The sequence below is a fragment of the Leptopilina boulardi genome, unplaced genomic scaffold (genome assembly GCF_019393585.1).
Source record: "Leptopilina boulardi isolate dan_hultmark-lab unplaced genomic scaffold, ZJU_Lbou_2.1 LbouV2_372, whole genome shotgun sequence".
Lineage (NCBI taxonomy): Eukaryota > Metazoa > Arthropoda > Insecta > Hymenoptera > Figitidae > Leptopilina > Leptopilina boulardi.
Genome location: NW_026137943.1, coordinates 2,272,050 through 2,294,531, shown reverse-complemented (window position 1 = coordinate 2,294,531; position 22,482 = coordinate 2,272,050). Strand labels below are relative to the sequence as shown.

Here is a 22,482-nt window from a genome sequence, read left to right as displayed (position 1 = left end):
ATCAATTTGTAAAAAGGACAGTCAATATTTTGTTATACAGTTTTCACAGTGTTACGAAATACACAATAGAAAATTCTTCTCGCATCTTTTTGATCTAAAATAAGAGTCTGGCGCCCCAGGCAGTAAAAGACTTGGAAAATCTTCGTATATATATACTTTTATTTCGAGGTCGACCATTTTTTTTTTTTTTCACTACACCCTTGAATGAAAAAAATAGAGCACGAACATGTGTCTGTAAATTGTGAAAAGCAAAATAAATATATATACAGAAAGATCTGGGAGACATTTTACGGTTAATTGTCGCCACGAAACTGGCAGGAGGTCCAGAGAGAAGACATCGGAGTGGGTGGCCAACGTTTCAGATCCTAATCTTCTGTGCCGTTTATATCTTGTCCTTCCTGACCTCACGTATATATATATATACAATTTTTGCAGCATCCCTTCTGTGAGGTTTACTTTACCGCAAATCCTCCCTTAAAGGGTGATGAAGAAAGATCTCTTTTGTTTTTTTTTTTTTTTTTTTGATCTTCGAGGTTTTTTCGTCCTCGACTCGTTGCGCTCAGGATGAGGAAGGTCGTTACGTGTGCCGACATAAAAAAAAAAAAAGAAGTAAACAGAGAGAGGACCAGAATATTTGCGCCGAAAGCGGCATGAGCATCAGATTGACGGGAGACCACCTGGGACCCCAGTGTTGGTTCCTCATTGGCGACATTCTCTTTCGCTATAAATATGTGTCTCATATCGAAATCAAAAATTCACTGACCTGTGAAAAATTGTTTTAAACAAAAATTTTTTACTTTTATAATTATTTACTTTTCAAAAAGCAAGAAAAATTAATAATTATGGTTTTTTATTATCGACAGTCGGTATTTTGATTTTTAGATTATCTTTTTTTTTTTATTTATATAAAGAATGTTCTCAGCAAAAATTGGCTAATCCTTTTGCGGCTGATTGATCGCGGATAATAATGAAATGCAAGTCGCGGTGGTCCATGTCTTCTTTTGCACTTTCTTTTCACTTTTCTCTCTCTCTCTCTATATATATATATAAAGTTCTTTTTTTCCCGTTAAAGGGAAGAATAATACGCGATATGTCCTCACGCCTCGCTGCTCTGAGATATCGGGGTGAAGTTTGGAACCACTTCTCTTCTCGGTGATCGCTGTCCTTGTGTGGTCCATTCCTGCGTGAATCCTAGTATCTTGTCACGGATACCCGGAGCTCGTATTCTCTCTTTCTCTTTTCTGCTCCTATAACCCCCTGGTGTATATCAGACGTAACATAGTTCGGAAATCGAGTGGGCGCAGGTAATCGAGTAGTCCCGCGGTCGAATTTACGTTTCAAATCTTTTTATTCATTTTTTCGTATATACTTTCAAAAAAAAAAAAAAAATCGGAACGTTATCAAAAAGCAAAATTTACAATAGAAATTATTGTTGCCTTTTTCTTTGGAAGTTTTATGAAGACGATTATATGGAATTACGACTCGGTAAAGTGTAAACTTTATATATATATAAAAAAAAGTGATTGGAATGAAAAGAGCGAGACAAAGACGAGGGAAAGATCGGGATCTTGCCAGTAAATGCTCGAGTAGATCCCGAGGCGATCACCAAGATTTTCGAATCGATCAATTAAGCGGCGTGTGGGAACTGTTCGTCCATCCGTCGCTCCGACGTCCGATCACCGCACACCAGAGGCTCAGATCTCTCCTTCTTTCTCTCTCCGCAAACCTGTAATCCTTCGAAAGAGCAGTGAAGTCGATCCCTCCGATCCTCTTGTCCAGTTTCACGATCACGAGTTTCGGATCGAAGAAGATTGGATTCGATGGTGAAGGAGAAGAAGAAAGAGAAGGAGGAGGAGGAGGACCATAGAGATGAACCAAATTCCCACTGTCCTGTCACCCTTCTTCGTTCCAAAATACAATTCCTTTCACATCGTATTGAGGAACCACGACGGAAATTGGTCGCAACGAAGATCGGTGTTGATGATAAAGGCGCATACAACTACAGCAGGAAATTTCTACAGCAAATTTTGGCTTCTAGATCTATATTTAATCTTTAGATTCATGTTTAGATTTAGCTTTAGGTTCATGTTTAGATTTAGCTTTAGGTTCATGTTTAGATTCATCTTTAGAATCATCTTTAGAAACATCTTTAGAAACATCTTTAGAATCATCTTTAGAATCATCTTTAGAAACATCTTTAGAATCATTTTTAGTATCATTTTTAGTTTTGTCTTTATAGAGTCAGATTCATCTTTAAATGTATCTTGAGATGTATCTTGAAAAGCTAAAGGAAAAATCTATTCTGAGTTAAATGCCTTAATCTTCTTTTAAACCATTTTTTTCCAAAACTATATATATTATTCATAAATATGCGTACAAAATAGTGGTGTCAAAATTTGTTCTTTTCAGAAAATTATATGGCATCCAACGAGCCCTATATATGAAGTATACTTTTAGACGCTGTAACAACTTTTTTGGAAAAAAAAAGTTACATACCTTCAAATATGGTCAAAAAAAACGTCTATTTTGCACTTCGGATGCATGAGGTTAAAAGTTTTTGTGGTATTTAGGATAATTAAAAAATTGAAACTAGATAATTGTTTTGTTTCTTTTTAGGGTTTCGTGGTCCAGAGCCGAAAGCCTTATAGTTTCGCTTTGGCGTCCGTCCGCTCGTCGTACATGGTAACCGTTTCCATGGTAACCGTTTCCATGGTAACAGTTACTATGACAACAGTTACTATGGCAAAAGTTAGTTACTATGGCAACAGTTACTAGGGCAAAAGTTAGTTATTATGGCAACAGTTACTAGGGCAAAAGTTAGTTACTATGGCAACAGTTACTAGGGCAAAAGTTACTATGGCAACAGTTGGTACTATGGCAACAGTTGGTACTATGGCAACAGTTACTATGGCAGAAGTTACTATGGCAACAGTTGGTACTATGGCAGAAGTTACTATGGCAACAGTTACTATGGCAAAAGTTAGTTACTATGGCAACAGTTACTAGGGCAAAAGTTAGTTACTATGGCAACAGTTACTAGGGCAGAAGTTACTATGGCAGAAGTTACTATGTCAACAGTTACTATGGCAAAAGTTAGTTACTATGGCAACAGTTACTAGGGCAAAAGTTAGTTACTATGGCAACAGTTACTATGGCAGAAGTTACTATGGCAACAGTTACTATGGCAAAAGTTAGTTACTATGGCAACAGTTACTAGGGCAAAAGTTAGTTACTATGGCAACAGTTACTATGGCAGAAGTTACTATGGCAACAGTTACTAGGGCAAAAGTTACTATGGCAACAGTTGGTACTATGGCAACAGTTGGTACTATGGCAACAGTTACTATGGCAGAAGTTACTATGGCAACAGTTGGTACTATGGCAGAAGTTACTATGGCAACAGTTACTATGGCAAAAGTTAGTTACTATGGCAACAGTTACTAGGGCAAAAGTTAGTTACTATGGCAACAGTTACTAGGGCAGAAGTTACTATGGCAGAAGTTACTATGGCAACAGTTGGTACTATGGCAGAAGTTACTATGGCAACAGTTACTATGGCAAAAGTTAGTTACTATGGCAACAGTTACTAGGGCAAAAGTTAGTTACTATGGCAACAGTTACTAGGGCAGAAGTTACTATGGCAGAAGTTACTATGTCAACAGTTACTATGGCAAAAGTTAGTTACTATGGCAACAGTTACTAGGGCAAAAGTTAGTTACTATGGCAACAGTTACTATGGCAGAAGTTACTATGGCAACAGTTACTATGGCAAAAGTTAGTTACTATGGCAACAGTTACTAGGGCAAAAGTTAGTTACTATGGCAACAGTTACTATGGCAGAAGTTACTATGGCAACAGTTACTATGGCAAAAGTTACTATGGCAAAAGTTACTATTTGTTTGTTGATTCAGAATGAAATTTCCGATATTATTTTTTAAACGACAAAAAAGCAATATAAACAAAAAACCATAAGAAACGCCTATTTTCGCGTTTTCATGAGAAGAGGCCGATCGTGGCCGCATGTATTGATCATGAATAATAGATAAAAATGAATGACTCTCTTGAACCAAGAGAGAAAAAGAGAGAGAGAGAGAGAGAGAGAGAGAGAGAGAGAGAGAGAGAGAGAGAGAGAGAGAGAGAGAGAGAGAGAGAGAGACCACTCCTTTAGTTATACTTTGCTGTCCGTTATCCATGTCGAGATAATTGTAAAGCACGAACGAGGAAGTTAAATCCAAAGGGGATTCCCGTGCGATAAGATTAAGGGCCGGGTTTTGTTGAGTTTATTTATTCGCTCATTAGCATGTTGAAATTTAACCATTACAATGTGTCTTGTATAGAAGAAAAATAGAGGATGAGTACATTATTTGTTTTCCATATTTGAAATCTGCTAAAATTAATTGTAAAATTATTCAATATTGTAAAGGATTTTTCAAAAAATTTCTGAAAGTATAATTCTATTATTTTAGCCTACACGCTGGACTTTCATCAAAGAAATTATATGTATTTTAAATTAAATGTCATATCGAAATATATATAATTTTTTTACTCCCTAACGATTATAAAAAATTTTTTTTTTTGATATTCGTTGATAAGAAATCAGTTTTCCACACCTCAACGATAATGGAAACTTTACTATTTCGCAATAGAATAAATGCGAGCTGTATATATACAGAGTGAACAATATAATAAGCCCGAGGCATATATAAAATATCACGCGAAAGGTGTTGATTATCATCACAAGGTGGCATATGATTCTCGATTGACTTGTCTGCTTTTCTATATATATATATATGATAGCGACACCCACCTTTTATCTAATATGAATTCCCTCTCTCATTGGATAATATTTGAAGAAAAAAAATAGGAATATAAGACGGTATTACGATGCGGATTACACCGTTAAGCCGCTATAACTTGACAGCAGAGCGTGACGTCATGATCTTTTTTTTGAAGAACATATCTCTGTCATCAAAAATATATACGCAACTTGACAATGTCAATATCAAAAAAATTAAATATTAATTTGACTTTAAAACGAAATTGAATCTCAATTTTTTTAAAAAAGTGAAACTAAAGGGAATTAAGAAGCAAAAGATAAAGATTTAAAAAAGAAAAGAAAAGAGAAATGTTGGCGGCGGTCTTTAGAATTTTTGGAAATTTGATACCCGAGTACGCGCTCAAGAATACTGGTTGAGGTCACGCTACTCATAAACCTGTGCGCTGAACCTTCTTGCTCATCTTACTTGTTGCTTCTTCTTCTTCTTCTTCTTCTTCTTCTTCTTCTTCTTCTTCTTCTTCTTTATGGAGATATAATGTCTTTCACATAAACCCTACACTCCTGGTGGCACATCGCGTCTTTCTTTGGTGTTTATTTTAAATAAATAACAAGAAAAAAAAAGAAAGAATGGAAAAAAAGTAATCTATATACATTTATATGTGATCACACACGTTGAAAGCTTAAGCGGTCCCGTCAAGAAGATCAGAATCAGTAGCTCTGCGACGAGGTGAGAAGGATGAGCCGCGGGGGGTCTATGTTGAGAGATCTTGACTCGCTGGAAAATCAGTCCCTAGGTGAGACGAATTAAATCGTTACGGCGATCAAACGTTCATCTTTCTTTGAATAATCTCTTTAGTCAATATGATCTTTAAACTTCATATATATAAGAGCAGTTGACAGGAGATTAAATCTATGTCTCGATCAAAAATTAAATAAAAAAATATAAGAATCATTTAAAAAATGGTATATCATTTTGAAAAATAAGGATCTAATTTTTCAGAATTTATTTATAATGTAATTACGATTTAGTTTTCTAATGGCAACTTGAACCGCTTCCTGAAACAAAAAAAGAAGATTAATTGTAAGAGAAAATTATAATTAGGTAAAAAAAAAATTATATATGACTTGAGTTATTGAAATTACAATTTGTGGGGGGTTTCATATAATGACGTAACACCGTCAGTCAGTTTTTGAGAGACATCGATTTATTTGACTGACACTTGAGCGATTTGCAGATTCAAATCTATCCTTGAATAAAGCGGGTTTCAATAAGGATTTCACGGCTCTTGGGGGAAAGGTGTATATATATATGGAGAGATGTAACCGAAAATTATTTCGAAAGTTGTGTTCGCCGATTTCCCGTCAAGAAACCGAGCCCACGTGGCCCTGAGGGCATTATTATTTATCGCTTGGCCAGAAGATCATCTCTCTCTCTCTCTTTCTTTCTTTCTCTGATGGGAGAGTGAGAGGGTGCGGCCAGACCTTTCCTAAAGGTATATATATATATATTCTAATCTATACAAGTAGTGGTAATGACACAGGTATGGAGGCAAAAAATATGCAATTTTAGGAAGCCTTGTATTTTTTCAAATCAATCAAATGAGAACAAAATTAGGTTATTTATTACGTTAATGTAATTATGATTCAAAATGAAGAGCGATGAAAAGTATAAAAGTATAGTAACGTAGTATAGTAGTAAGAGGGATTTTCTGCGTGGGTGTCGTTTTGTGGGCGTCGCGTCTGCTTCGTCGAGTACGACCTCTGACCCATCTCCTCTTACTCTCTCGTACCACTCTTCGTCTTTCACCTCTTGCTAAAGGTATCTTTCATCCTTCCCTTAATCACGCATGCAGATGCGAAACACACATTTTAAACACTGAAACCAATTGTATATATATATATATACACAGCTAAATATCAAAGGGTGAAAGAAGGGCAGAAGGGGGAAATCTTTGGGTACCGCAATTATCCTACGCGTGCGTGGGCGATTTTCTTTCCAGCGCCACCTTCACCTCCTTCTACGTCATCTTCTATACGAGATAAACCGTTTATCTTTTTCCCTCTCTCATAACTTGAATTGCAATACGTCACTGATGTCTTCCTGATGTTGTCCCGAAAGCATTACATAATGTAAATTTCATTTCCTGATACCTTTTGACCTCGAGAGAAAACATTATTGTTTTTCCGCATGAATGAAATTCATTACAGGGAAATGGGGGGGGTATGGTTTCTTGACCCCTACGCGTTTCCGGTCTAGTCCAAAGATGAGAAACTCATAATGTCAAGGAACTTTGACATCGACGCTAGTCCCATAAAAAAATTATATGTGAAATTCTCATTTTTATTGTAAATAAATTCTAAAAAGTTTAAAATTATTTTAATTATCGAATGAAAAAATATATATATGGAAAGTTAGATCTCTAGATTTATAGGGTCTCTCTCTATCTCGAAGAGGAAGATTTTTGGTTGTTATATGTGCTTTTGGGTTTGGGGAGTAATTTGTCGTGCGACCACCTTGGGGAATGTTTAAATGAATTGCTAGAGGGGAAAAAAGAAGGGGGATGGAGGATTTTTATCGGTGCGACATCTTGTATGGGAATGCGGGCCCCAACGAAGGAATAAGAGATCCCAAGACTTGAGGATCTTGCTTCCTTCGAAAAGAGGAACGAAGACGCTTACCTCCCAGTTGGTTTATTGCTCAATTCACGTTCTCGCCTAATGGATTTGTTTCCATCGAACCCTTGTTCCTATCTAACAACTTGTATCGACAATTCACAACAATTCATATATATTCTCTTTTTAAGAATTTATTTAAAATTATGATTACGATTTAGTTTTCTTAATTCTTTATGAGATCTGAAACAGAAAAAAATTTCTTTTTCAAAACTATATATAATCATGGGGGATCAACAGGTGTGGAGAATCCTTAAAATCATAGCTGTCAATAAACCATCCAAAAGACATAACATTTATATAAAAATTTTTTTCTCAAGGCAAACAAAAGAATCGAATAACTTTATGTCTGGTAGTAATATGTAAAATCAATGCAACAAAAAGAAAAAAAGAAGAGAACCGTTAAAAGGGCAGATGCAATCTATATACCGACAAATACCCTTTTGGACATTTTTTTCCATCTAAAATACCTTAAAATCTCCAAGGAACACCAAGAAGAAGAAAAAATAAATGACAGACAATAGCGACAGTAATTTTCTTAAATCGGCTTTCCATAGAATTGAGAAGTTTTATTCGTAGAAAAAAAGTGTGGAGTCATTTCCATTTTTACACCTCAAAAGAGGGATTTTTATTTTATCGCAGCAGCAGATCTAGTGGAATATTTCTCATCTCTCGCCGATTAGGTGATCTTTCTCTGGGTATATATATATATATATATATGAGAAGGCTACTTCTTGGTCTATCTCGAGGAATTTGTACTTCTTTGGATCAGATGAGAAGACACGATCAAAAAAAAAAGAGACGGACAGCTTCCGGAAGCATAGAGATATATTGTCAAAGATTGCGCGAGAATCTCGGTCCGCATAGTTGACACCATCTCGTAAATAACTTAAAATAGATAATGTGCTCGAAAATTTTTTTTTTTTTGTGAGGGATATACTAATATATCTCTCAACTTTGTTAATTGACTTGGAGGTTCTAAATGGTATAAATGCGCCCGTGTATCTCGTTTTCTCTTTGACACCTATTTATATATTTACAGGAGTTTTATTTTATTTTTTTCGACAAATCCTCAACCATTGAAAAATGGTTCTCCAATAAACGTAACAGTAATTTCTTATCTGATTAGATTGTGGTGGATTTTTGACACTTATATTTTTTAATGAAGATGTATACAAATGTTCGACACGTTTAAAGAATTCCCCTTTAAATAATAAATGATACAAAACGACGATTTTTTGAATCATGTTTTACTGTATTAAATATTTGAACAATAATAACATTTTTTTTTTGAAGAATGGAATATGGAGATTTTTAAAATTATATAAGCAGGTCGAAACTCATTAATAAAAAAAATAAAATATCTGCAGTGTTGTTTGAAGGTAAATACAGATGTTATGCATGATATTGATATTAATTATAGGGGGACATTAAATTCCCCATCTTTAAGAGCCATATGGTACCGCCTTCAATGGTGTATATATTACAAGTTTTGTCGCGTCTTATGGTGACTAAAAGTATAACCACTTATTATCTACAAATATATTCATGCAAGGACAATATTTAAATTATGGAATATATATTTTTCATGTTGAGTGTATTGCAGTTTTAAAAAAAATCTATTGAAAGTATAGAATTTGATTTGCGAATTATATAAAATAATTTTTTTTTTTTTGGGTTATTTTACAAGAATTTCATTAAGAGTGCCTAATGGCATGGGAGTAGTCAGTGAACCCACTGTGCGCGTGGGTGAGAAAAAAGGTTTTTTACTCGAATCTTCGGTGGTACGTTCGATGACCGTGTTGTGACGACGCGAGACTTACGTATATGGTAATAATGTGACATGGTTGTCGGTCGCGCGTCGTCGAATCCCACCAGGAGGGCTTGCCTTACGGTGAGGCCCATCAAGGCCCCCTGTGATGCCTATGGAGCCTCGGGTCTGGCACGCGGCACACCCCCGTGCTAACTTGCTCGACGAAATGCGGACCCATAACTGTTGAATTCCCATGAAACTTTTCTTTTAATCTTTTCTATATGTATATATATATGAATGTATGTATATGTGTGTATATATGTCTCCTCCATTTGCAAGAAGCGACGAGTCACCATTTGCCGCTGTAGCCACGCACGTAATACAACTCCTACGACCACGTTCTTACCTGCGCGACTCCTACACCCTACCACTAAAAAACCACGTCCTATAATCACCTATACTACCGCCTAACTCTCACAGCATCCGACTCGCCATTAAAGAGACACGGATATTTCATCTGCTCAGTCATCGCATATTTTGATTTCTCCCCCGTCATTCTGACCGGTGCACATACGCGCGCTACCACTTCAAAGAATTCTTTGCTCTTATGTCAAAGAATTTTTTTTTTCTCTCTCAAAGGGTCGAGAAATATTAGACATATGGGAGAAATTAACTATTATTAAAATTTAACAATATTTTTTTTTTGGAAAAATTTATGTATTTGAATATTAATTGTGTTATGGGAGAAAAATAGTTTGGATTAGGTAAATTTAGTTACCTTAACTAACCCAATTTGCTATTATATGGATAGCTATTATTGTTAGCCAATACAGCTAATAATTAGCTTTTAATAGCTAACTTGTTAAATATTAGCTACCAGAGCTAAAAATTCGCTATCTATATCTCATTTTTCTTCGTGTATACGTTAAGGCCAGGTCCAAGTCGTGTCAGCTGTTCCATTGAAACTTCAAAGAAACAGCTGACTTGACTTGGACCTGGTCTTAAAACTATAATTTTGGAAAATTTTCAACAGCCTTTTCTCGAAAACAAGAAGGTAAAATGCTGTTTCGTTTATGGATAATTGATTATTGGCAAGAAATACACCAGCTAAAACTTTTTTTGAGTTAAAATGATGAAAAAAAATTTCATGTCGATAAATTAAATATGAGCAGTTTTTTCACAAAAACTATAACAGTACTTTTTTGGAATTAACAAATAAGAATGCAATTTCCATTTGGAAAATTAATAAACGTTAAACAATACACCAGCTAAGATTCACCAATCACGAAAATAACAAAAAAAAATTTTATTACATATTTAACATATGGACACTGTTTTACTGGACAGCCCTTTGGTAGATTATTATGTATTTCAGGTGGTTAGCAACAGCGCCAATCTCCTCCTTTCGGCAAAATTGCGAAACGTCTGGTGACATATATAACCTGCCAAACGGCTGTCATAATTAGTAAAATTTGTTATGTTAAAAAACTTTTTTTTTATTATTTTCGTGATTGGTAAATCTTCAAAAATTTTAGTTTCAATGTAGATGGCCCTGCCTCACTTGGACCTGGCCGTTTTATCGAATCTTACCCCAAAATAGGGGAGAAAAATTAAGAAATATGATTTTTTTTTCCCTTGCATAAATAATATTATTACGATTTAGTTTTCTGAAAAAACCCTTCGCAACATTACCTCAATATTCTAATATTGCAGCAGAATTCCAAAAATAATGATAATATTGAGGCAATGTTGGCAATATAGCTGAAATTTTAGGTACTGTGGGAGGAATCATCATACTGCTGCATCTGAAACAGAAAAAAAGATTAAAAGTTTTATATTTAACAATTTTGCAAAATAAAAAAAAAAATTCTCTCCAGCGGGGAATCGAACCCCGGTCTCCCGCGTGACAGGCGGGGATACTGACCACTATACTACTGAAGATAGGGGTACTGTAGACCTAAACTCAAAATGGCGCGAGCGATGATGACGTCATATTTTAAAAGTTTATTTTTTATTTTTCACCATAAAAACAAATTTTAAATATTTTTTCACCATGATTTACCAAACTATTAAAAAAAAAGAAGCGATTATTCATTTAAGATAAGGAAATTATCGAATAAACAGATAAAAGGCTAATACTGTTTGCAAAAAGAAAAAAAATGACCATCAATAAAATTAGATAAATCATTGGTCATTTATTTAGGTTCACCACTATACCATTCATTGGTGGACCAGGGAAGCAAAAAATAATAAGAAATAAGATAGTAAGAAAGTAAAAAAAAAAAAAGAAGAAGAGAAGAAGAAGAAGAAGAAGAAAGGTGGGTGTCCGTTAGGTGTTAGGTGCATATACAACACGTGCGAGGGCAGGTAACGGCCTCCAGGTAAAGAAATCATAGTGGTACGGTGGGTTCGGTGTAAGATAAAGTTTACTGCCGGTATAAGGGATGCGACGCGGGCGGCTTGTTATCACGTCGATGATCTGCGACATTTAAACAAAACTCTCACAAATGCCATGCCGCTGTAGATAAAGCGACACCTTTCTTTAGTATAAACACACAAGACTTATTTGCTACCTCGAGTACCTGCGCGCTTCTCTCTTCACTGAAATAATTCCAAGTTTAAATTATGTACTTCGCAGAAACATTCAAATGGATAAACAAGAGAGAATTGAAAAATAATGTATACAGACAATTTCGAAGTACTTCCTGAGTCATTTTTTTTCATTACTATATATATGAAAATATTAAAAAAAAATTTTATACTCTTTATATGCAAATTACAATTTTTTTTTCTTTCTATTATAGTAAAAAAGAACTAAATAGGTTATGGCGCACTCATACCCTTTTGGCTGCAGGTTACCATGGCAACGCTCGAGTGTGAGTGAGACAGAAAATATGAATATTCAAATTTTTTGTCGCACTCACTCTCATGTGTTACCATGGTAACCTGCAGGCAAGCAAAAAGGTGTGAGTGCGCCTTTATGGTTTCCATATTTAGCAGGTGTACCAACAAAGCAAAAATAGCAGCGACATTAATATGCGGCGCTAAATTTAAAAAGAAAAAAAAAAGTCTAGATATATTTATTATAAATATAAAAATTTCTTTATCGAAATATCTCTTTTTTTTGTGTATTTTCCATCAGCGTTGGAATTAAAAAGAAAATTTATATTACAATTTATGAAAATAGGTCATAGTTGTTTTTTTTACACCTTGGAATTTCAGAGTTAAATTATAATCCACGTTAGGTTATTATCGCAGAATAAACAAAATTTATTCACCGTACGATTTCCTCGAACATTATTTCTCATTAACTCGTGAGTGAATTTTTCTTCTATTAAAGCAAATATACTCATATTAATGAAAGTTGCACACGCGGCTAGGTAAAAAAAAAAAAAAATGTAAATACTTTAGAAATGAAGTGATTGAAGAAGTGAGAAAGTAGGCACCCCTCTATAAATATATATATATAGTAGAGGGGCCTAAGCCCTAATGAGATAGTCTGCGTAACGTATTATGAACGATACCAGGGAATTTATTTAACAGGTTTACGAAGTGATGACGCGGTAAAACATTCATAATGGTGGCTCGTGACCACAATTTCAGTATAAATAGGAATTTATCGGCCCCTCGATGGCGTTAGGTTAAAAGGTTTACGATTATTAATTTTACTAATCCTCCCTTTTGAAAGTGCACGTATTACAAAATTGGACAAGTGGATGAAGCCAAAAGGGTCATAGAAGATGTCTTCTTCTTCTTCGTTTCTCACCCTTGATATCTCTTTCTCTCTCTCTCTCTTTCTTCTTTCTTTCTTTTTTTTCTCTTCTTTCTTTTTATACTCTTTTTTTTTCCTCTAACCTAACTTTTTATATAGCTCATCATTTCGCCATTCTGGAACCATTAAGAAGCTATATGCAATGTGCGCCTTTCAGAAATTTAAAAATTTTTCAAACTTTATTTGTATGACGACGTTTTTTCGCCTTAAACTGACATTTACGACAGACTCGTTTCTTGGATGATTTGGGCAGAATGATAAACATTCTCTTCAGTATATATGGAATGTAATTGAAAAAAAAAAATATAGAAAAATACATCTGGATATTCTCTTTTAATATTAAAATGTTTTTTATTACTGAATTTTTTTGGTTTTATGAGCGCAAAGTTTCTTTTTTTTATTTTTAGGAATTTCTTTTTATTGTTCTAATTTTTTTGTATTAATATTATACATATACTTCTTTTCATGACTTGTTTGGATTTTAGAGGTTTATTCGTGTTTCAAAAACAGATGGCGTTAGTATACGCCATCTTAGACATAACCTCTAAAACCCAAACAGGTCAACAAAAAAAAAAGATAATTGACGCACTTGTTTTTACAAAATAGAAAAACAATTTTTAATAATAAAATTCAAGAGACAATTCTCTCTTTTTTTGCAGAGTTTGCATATACACAATGCGTGCGTAAAAATGGATCCTTTGGGTGGTATAATCATTGATATCTCGTGCGCGAGATCAAGGGGGGTGTTGGGGGGTTTTGAGAGAACTGTGAACAAGGATATAGCACGGTGTTTTAATTAATCTGGACATTCCGAGGCGATGGGGCGTGAATCAGAGTGTAAATTATCGGTCCTCGCTATCTTAACGTTATTGAGCGTCGGGTACCTGCTCTTCCACGCCTTGAGCATTCACACACTGAGATTAGGTTATCTCTTATAAGCTACATTCTCTGGGAGGCTGGTTAGGACAAGTACCTGGTGCTCAGGTAGATACATTTATGTGGATAAGCCAAAATTTATCTCATTTCCAAAACAATCATTTTCCCACCCACAATAAACACATACATATACCTATATATGTATATACATATATATATTTGCAAGCACAAAGAAACATTATGTCCTTTTAAATGCAAAATACTCGTCACTTTTCATTTCAATTTATTTTTTTTATCGATTCTATAAATTTAAAAAGAATTTTGTTTATTTGGATAGATTTTTTTTGTTGTCACCTTTATATGGAATACAAGGAAAAAAAATTTTTTATAGAAGACTTCTGGCGTCATTCGTGGTAGACTTTTATAAAGTGAGGTTATGTTAAAAACTCGATCGATATCTCGATGAATTTCATTGATCGGTGCGAAATGAGCGCGCGCGTTTAAGGCCAGGTCCAAGTGAGGCAGCGCCATTTAGATTGAAACGAAAATTTTTGAAAATTTCCAACAGCCTTTTCTTGAAAACAAGAAAATAAAATGCTTTTTCCTTTATGGATAATTGATTATTAGCAAGAAATACACCAACTAAAACTTTTTTTGAGTTAAAATGATGAAAAAAAATTTCATGTCGATAAATTAACTCTGAGCACTTTTTTCACAAAAACTGTACTTTCTCAGAAATTATAATCAAAAATGCAATTTCCATTTGGAAAATTAATAAACGCTGAAAAATACACCAACTAAGATTTACCAATCAGGAAAACAATAAAAAAAAAGTTTTTCAACATAACAAATTTTACTAATTATGACAGCCGTTTGGCAGGTTATATATGTCACCAGACGTTTCGCAATTTTACCGAAAGGAGGAGATTGGCGCTGCTGCTAACCACCTGAAATACATAATATGAAATACATATAAAAATAATTATATAATAATAATAATAAATATGTAATAAAATTTTTTGTTGTTATTTTCGTGATTGGTGAATCATAGCTGGTGTATTGTTTAACGTTTATTAATTTTCCAAATGGAAATTGCATTCTCATTTGTTAATTCCGAGAAAGTACTGTTAAAGTTTTTATGAAAAAACTGATCATATTTAATTTATCGACATGAAATTTTTTTTCATCATTTTAACTCAAAAAAAGTTTTAGCTGGTGTATTTCTTGCCAATAATCAATTATCCATAAACGAAACAGCATTTTACCTTCTTGTTTTCGAGAAAAGGCTGTTGAAAATTTTTCAAAATTATAGTTTTAATGTAGATGGCGCTGCCTCACTTGGACCTGGCCTTAAACTTAATTGTAATCATTTATTTTATTTATTCAATATTTTGTGGAATTAAAGAAAATTTTCTTTTTTTTTAGAAAGTATTATACTTTTATATTATATACTTTAGTACATACGAAGTATATTTTTGTGACGACCGCATAGGCCACCAACAAAAAAAAAGAGAGAGAAAAAAAAATAAGTGATGGGTAAAAACTATGGTTGTAAAGGAAAAAATGAAGAGTGAGAAGGATAGAAGTGCCGATTGGAGAGACCCAATAAATAAAATCTCCCGACTTTTAGCGGTGGATAACCACCAATATTTTAACAGGTCGCCGCAACCGACGTGTTCCGATTTAAGCAAAAAATGAAACTTGTTTCTAAAATGATAATATACGATCATTTAAAAAAGAAATTTTTTTTTTGTAATGCAATACTTTTCTTATTTTTAGAAGGAAAAAAAGGTTGAGAACACTGGTAGCGTCGGTTTGTAAAGAGTAGGGACAAATAACGATTGGCTCTCGCTATATTAATACGCTGCGCGCGCAGTGTTCTCAACTTACATTAACCGCAATAAGAAATGGTTTACTGGTAATAATAATCTAAGTATTTGAAAATAAAATAGAAAATGAATATAAAGAAGAATTACAATAATAATAATAATAATAATAAAAATCGAAAGTTGTATTTGGAAAATATGAAAAAGCATCAATATTCGAAATTGTCGAGGTGTGCGTGTGTTTAAATCGGTACTTGGTAAATGTTGTTAAGGAAGAAGAAACGAGACCTTTCTGACGCGCGTTGGTCGTTTGAAAATTCTCTCCTTGCATATTTGCCAGTATACTAACAGTTAAAGAGTATTCCGGGTGGCCAGTCGACCACCTTCCGCATAAGTTTCTCCGATCGTATATCGGCAAGTACAACCTCGTTTTCTCGTATGGAGATGTTATGTCCCGTGTATATAAGCACCAAATACATTATTCGCGACTCGAAAGCCTCTTACCAATAGCCTATTGTAAAATTCTCTTAAACCAATCAGACTTGTTGAATTTTAGTATTTTTCTAAATTTTATTTACAAAAATTTACAAACATTATAAAAATACTATTTTTTTATTTAAAAAAAAAAATACTAAGAAATTTTCAGCTAGTTTTTTATAGGAAAAAAAAACAGCGAAGAAAGGTGACAATACTGAAGTATGTTTGGAATTATTATATATACATTCGGTGAAACGACACTTTTCAAGTAGTACTTGAAACGAGCCTTTATGAGGTTTTACGGGACTTTACGAGCATTCACGTGACTTTACAGTTTTACGCGTATATACCATCGCGTGACTTAGGACATGAAGATTGGCCAATACAACTCCAGTAATGCCACTTATATCATTAAACACCAATCTTTCAGCTTCTTTAAGACTCACGGTTTCACTTGATATGTATGTCTTTCACTGAAAGTATATTTCAAAATCTTAAAACCCTCTTTCATTAATATATTTCATTTCTTATATATACTTTCTGTTAAAAATAAGTGTAACAGTAAAATATTATTTATTATATATTTTTTTTATTTATATTCATTATTTTACTTTATCAAAAATATAAAATTAGAAATCAGTGAGTTGGACATTAATTTTTTTATTTAACAGTATTTTATTTCACTATTGCGCGCGAATAAATTTAGCAACGAATCACATTAGAATTTACATTCTTGAGCAATTTTCAGATTATCTGCGAGTTATATATATATATATATATGCGCAATATACATACATATAGTCAACATCAAACTTGTATAACATGAAATTCTACGTTTTGAAATTCTTTTTCCTCTAAAAAATTATTCCGTGTTTGAAAAATAGAAAAATCAAGTGCGATTACAAAAAAAAAGTCGAAAAAAAATTTGTGAACTAATAATAAATATATATTATACTAAATCTGAGAGACAGAGAGAAGGTAAAAAAGAATAAGAATTCTGGGGACATTTAAGACCACACGCACGTGACGCCCACAGATATGCTATCACTGCGGTTACACTGACGTGATCTGCATAAATGCACGTCTTTTCTCTATCATTTCATAAAAAAAAGAACCACAAATGTTTCTCATTTTTATATTCACATTTCATTTCCTTTTTTTCTAAGTACCTACATTTTTAATCAAATCAATTTTAGAATAATAAAAAAAAAAAATTGTAAATTTTTGGCAAATTTGCTCGAAATGTTGAAAAATAAATTTATAGAAGAATATATATATATATGTATACAAACGATGAGAAACTCGCCAACATGGGTTGAAGTAACAAACATGATCTTAAAGGAGGAGTAAATCTTACCTTTCACGTCTTATCTGATTGAGTAGAATAATTTCGAACATCTGCTACTAAGCTAACTCGATGAGGAGCACACAACCCTGAGGAATTTTCTGTGTAACTGTGCGCGCGGGCAACAGTGGGCGTAACGAATTTAAAACAAGGAACAGATCACAAGGCAACTCACGTATATTTGCTGTCTCATTTAAAAATCATTTTTTATTTTCGTCAACTCCTAATAATGCTTGTAAAAAAAAAGAAATAATCGATTATCACCATTTTTATATTTATAACATATAACGCTTGCGCAGAACTAATTGCGTCAGCTTATGACAGTAAAACATAACCTCAAAATAGAAATTTTGCATAGTTTTACCTAATACAATTGAAAATAGAGGAAAATCATTATGCTAATTACAACAAGAGGTAATAATCAAAAAGGTGTTTTTTAGAAAACTAAATCGTAATCAATCATTTACTTAATACAATTAAAACTGGAGGGAAATCATCATGCTAATTACAACTAGAGGTAAGTCAAAAATGTGTTTTTAAGAAAACTAAATCGTAATCAATCATTTACTTAATACAATTAAAACTGGAGGGAAATTATCATGCCAATTACAACTACAGGTAAATCAAAAAGGTGTTTTTCAGAAAACTAAATCGTACAAAATAATTATTTCTATATTGTTAAAAATAACGTCCTTCTTGAAAAAAATATAGATTTTCATATAGGGGGAAAAATATATTGTATATATATATAATAATATAATTTCAAAAAAGGCCTAGTACATATTTCGTTTATGGAAATCGACGATTCCTCCTCGTGCATAATTCCGAGAAAATCTATTGCGGGCCTTTCCGATACCTCGCTATTATCTCACGTCACTAAATAACTATATACAATATTTTCTCAAGATAATTGGCTGTGTGGGCCGGTTGGAAGATTAATTTTCACCGTTAAGAACCAAAATAAGGCACCGCTCTCGCTATAAGAACAGCACCGCATTTTATATATATATATATATATATATATATATATACAACTATTTATTTACGCCGTCGTTAGTTACCACAATTTATTACAATTTATTTATCGACAATTCTTTGTCCGTAGGAAGCATTCCATTAGATACCAAGTTCCTTCCTACGTGAAAGGATCAACTTTCTCACTGACTTTTTTAGTTCCTCGTTTCTGTAAATATTTCCCCCCCCCCTTTTTTTTTGTATTATAATTTTCGATAATAATTTAATTTCTTTAAGTGTGGAAAAATGCGAATTTAGATTATTTTTCATTTCAATTTGTTAATTTAAAACTATCAATTAATCTAAATAATTTTGATGTGTTCAAAAATAAATAAGCTGCGATAAATTCAAATAGCGCTCATTTTTTATTTATGAAAAAAGCGACTGCAGCTCCACCTATACATTTCTAATCTTAATATACCGCCTTTCTATTATTATTTCACATTCTCAATGCTCATTTCATATTTCGATATTTTTCCATTTTCTTATTTCGAGATTTATTGAGTTCAGATGCACCACTGTTTTTTTTTAAGAAAGGATTTTATTTTTCTTTTTTAAATATTTATCGCAATTAACCTATCGAGGACCCGGCATATTAGCAGTATTTCTGCCAGACTTTTCTACCATATACATTTGAAGGTTAGGATCTACTTTATACATGAACCTTAAAGGCCTGAAGAGAATAGAAACGTAACCGGAATCGTAATCGCAAACACAACCGGAAGAATGAGTTAGAGAAGGACAAACAATATGTCTATCCTTCTCTAACTCATTTTTCTGTTTGCGTTTGCGGTTACGTTTCTATTCTGCTTAGGGCTTAACCCAATTTTGGTTTGTTAACAGAGTTAATCGACGATTATGTGACAACATAACCTATAAATAGTTGTTACTAATTGCGCACGCAATTTTATCAGCTGTTCTGAAGTGTCGAATCAGAATGGTTGGATAAAAAGAAAATAGTATGATTGCGAATCTAACCTAACTTTAACATTGAAAATACTTTGTTGCGTAAGGAATTTTTTTTTTTAATCTTTATTCAATTTACCGCATATATCGCGAGAGTCAGAACAAAAACATTAATGCCAGATGTAAAATACTTTTTGTTGTATAAAAATATTCTGAGTGACTTTATGAAACTCATAAAAGAAAAGGTGTGAGATTTTATATACGTGAAGTTAAAACGAAATGGGTGCGTGTTTAAATGCGAGAATCTCTCTCTCTCTCTCTCTCTCTCTCTCTCTCTCTTTCTTCTTCTCTCTTGACTTGAAGTTCCCTTATCGGGCTCTCAATGACGAGTCAAACTGCACGCGGCATCGCCAGAGAATCGTAACCCTAGACTCATACACAGCAGTATCATGTACATACTTGCGAGCACCTGGCGGCCAATTCTTTGTAATATGATCCTAGGTTTTCGTTTCTTTTTGGGGCCCTTGCGGCCATTCTCGTAAAACACGCCTCGAATATAGACAGAAGAAGAAGAAGAAGAAAAAGAAGGGTCTCGGTAATTAATTAGGAACCAAAAAGACTCACTTTGAAAAAAAAAGTGTCTACCTGCGCTAAGAGTCACAATGACAGGCAAAGGGGTGAGACTACTGCCGCATAATTGAACTGCATAATTTTACCTTTGATGATTTGAAAGTTAGTTTTTCATTATATGGGTTCAGTAAAAAAAAAAAAAAAAAAACATATTTGTTTAGTAACCCACTTGGAAAGATTCCCCGGAAAGTGCCCCCTATGGAGGTTCTATCAGAATTCCGCCGGAACTTCCAACGTAATTCCGTCGGAATTCCATCGGAGTTCCGAAGAATTTCCGCCGGAACTTCCAACGTAATTCCGTCGGAATTCCATCGGAGTTCCAAAGAATTTCCGCCGGAACCTCCAACGTAATTCCGTCGGAATTCCATCGGAGTTCCAAAGAATTTCCGCCGGAACTTCCAACGTAATTCCGTCGGAATTCCATCGGAGTTCCAAAGAATTTCCGCCGGAACCTCCAACGTAATTCCGTCGGAATTCCATCAAAGTTCCAAAGAATTTCCGATGGGATTCCGACGGAATTAGGACTCTTAAAAATTTTGAAAAGAGTTAATCGGAAATCCGTCAGAATTCCGTCGGAATCCCATCGGAAATTCTTTAGAACTTCGATGGAATTCCGACGGAATTATACGTTGGAAGTTCCAGGGGAATTCTGATAGAACCTCCAGGTGGCACTTTCCGAGGAATCTTTCCAAGTGGGAAATGAGATAAAAGTTTTTTTCACTCATTTGTTTGAATAATAAATAATCAAATTTTTTTTTCAATTCTAATCTCTTTTCTTCTTTGAAGATTTGAAAAATAGAATTCTAATAAATATTTGAACAATATTTTTGTAAACAAAAATTAATTTTCTTGATTTATATATATATATAATAAAGGATTGATAATTTACATTAATTTAAAATTATTTTTATATATATGGAAAGAAAAAAAAGAAATCTTTTTGTATATATAATTAGAAATTTTCTCATCCAAAAAATCCGTCGGAAGCTGATTTGTTATCGATCAAATACATATATTTAAAAGCTGTAATTTGAAACCCATGGGAGTCTAAAATTTTGAAACGATTAGAAGGAAAAACAGTCTTTTAACTTCTTGATAATCATTTTTTTCTTCAAATGTCTAATTAAGGCGTTCTAGAATATTATAAATGTTTCCTTTCGAGATATAATTGAGGTGTTTTATTTTATTTTTATTTTTTTTTTTTTTGAAGAAAAAAAAAATTGATGGGTGGACAAAACAGATGGAGATTTAAATCCTAAAATTATACACATATATTGTTTCGCATCGATATATTTCCAGGTATGAATACATATATATTTATATAGAAATTGTAATATTTTTATTTGAATTTTGATTTCAAAATAAAATTATATAGTAAGAAAAAAAAGAATGTTTTTAAATTTTAGAAAAAACTTATTTAAATATTTGTATGTAAAAGTGGAATTTAAAAATAAAATACAATAACTACAAATATAGAAAATTTATTAATTTATTAATTCTTATATAGAAACAAATTTTGGAAATTGAAGAATAAAAAATTTTTTACAATATTTAATATTCAACTCTTCGTTATGTATAATGTTGATGCTAACGACGATCCACTTATTCTAAAATATTTATTTAAAATAACAAAAAAAAAAAAACTTTTTTTTTTAAAATAAACATCGAAATGAGTATCATTAGAAATCTGACTATAAACGAAATCGACGAAAAAAAAAAATGTCGATACTGTAATATTTTATAACAATTATCACCAAATTAAGTCACTTTATAAAATATACAAAAATCATACTTTTTCAAGTCGCAATAATTAATTTATTCTCTCTTTCTCTCTATATATATATATATAAAATTCTTTTATGAAACACGAAATAATTTGCTTTTTGAGTCTTCGACTTAAAACAAATTTTTTTTTTTTTTAAATTATCGTTCATAAAAAAATCAAAGTTTAGTTAAAAATAATAAATTTACTTACTATATATATATATACTTACATAGAACACAGACACGTTTATCGTAATAGTATACATTTTTTAAATTAAATTATCTTCCTCATTCTCTGTTTTTTTTTCTTTTACACACATAAAATATAACTAAATCAATGAATTGATAAAAGAAATAAATAAATTTTTCTAATAGTACAATTATAAAACATCGCGTTTATTTGAAATATTATTTTAAAAAAGCGCGCTCTTTCTTCAACCAATGGCAATGAACATTCTTGGCGAGATATACCTATACTTTTTTTGTCCTTTTCTAACGTACGTGTTGCCATGACAACGCGTTTATCAGAAAAGGACAAAAAAAAACAGTATAGGTCTATCTGGCCACGAGTGAACATAACCTAAAAATGTTCAAATCGACTGTTTATTTACTAATTGTATGTAAAATTATCAATTACAATTCATTTATTACATTTATCAATTCATATCA

At 32.8% G+C, this 22,482-nt stretch overlaps 1 non-coding gene across 1 annotated transcript; it reads right to left on the bottom strand.

The window, feature by feature from the left end:
- Window positions 1-11,072: 11,072 nt before the first annotated feature.
- On the bottom strand, window positions 11,073-11,144 carry Trnad-guc (transfer RNA aspartic acid (anticodon GUC)). Its single transcript has one exon. It is a non-coding gene; the product is annotated as a tRNA-Asp (tRNA).
- Between the last annotated feature and the right edge of the window lie 11,338 nt (window positions 11,145-22,482).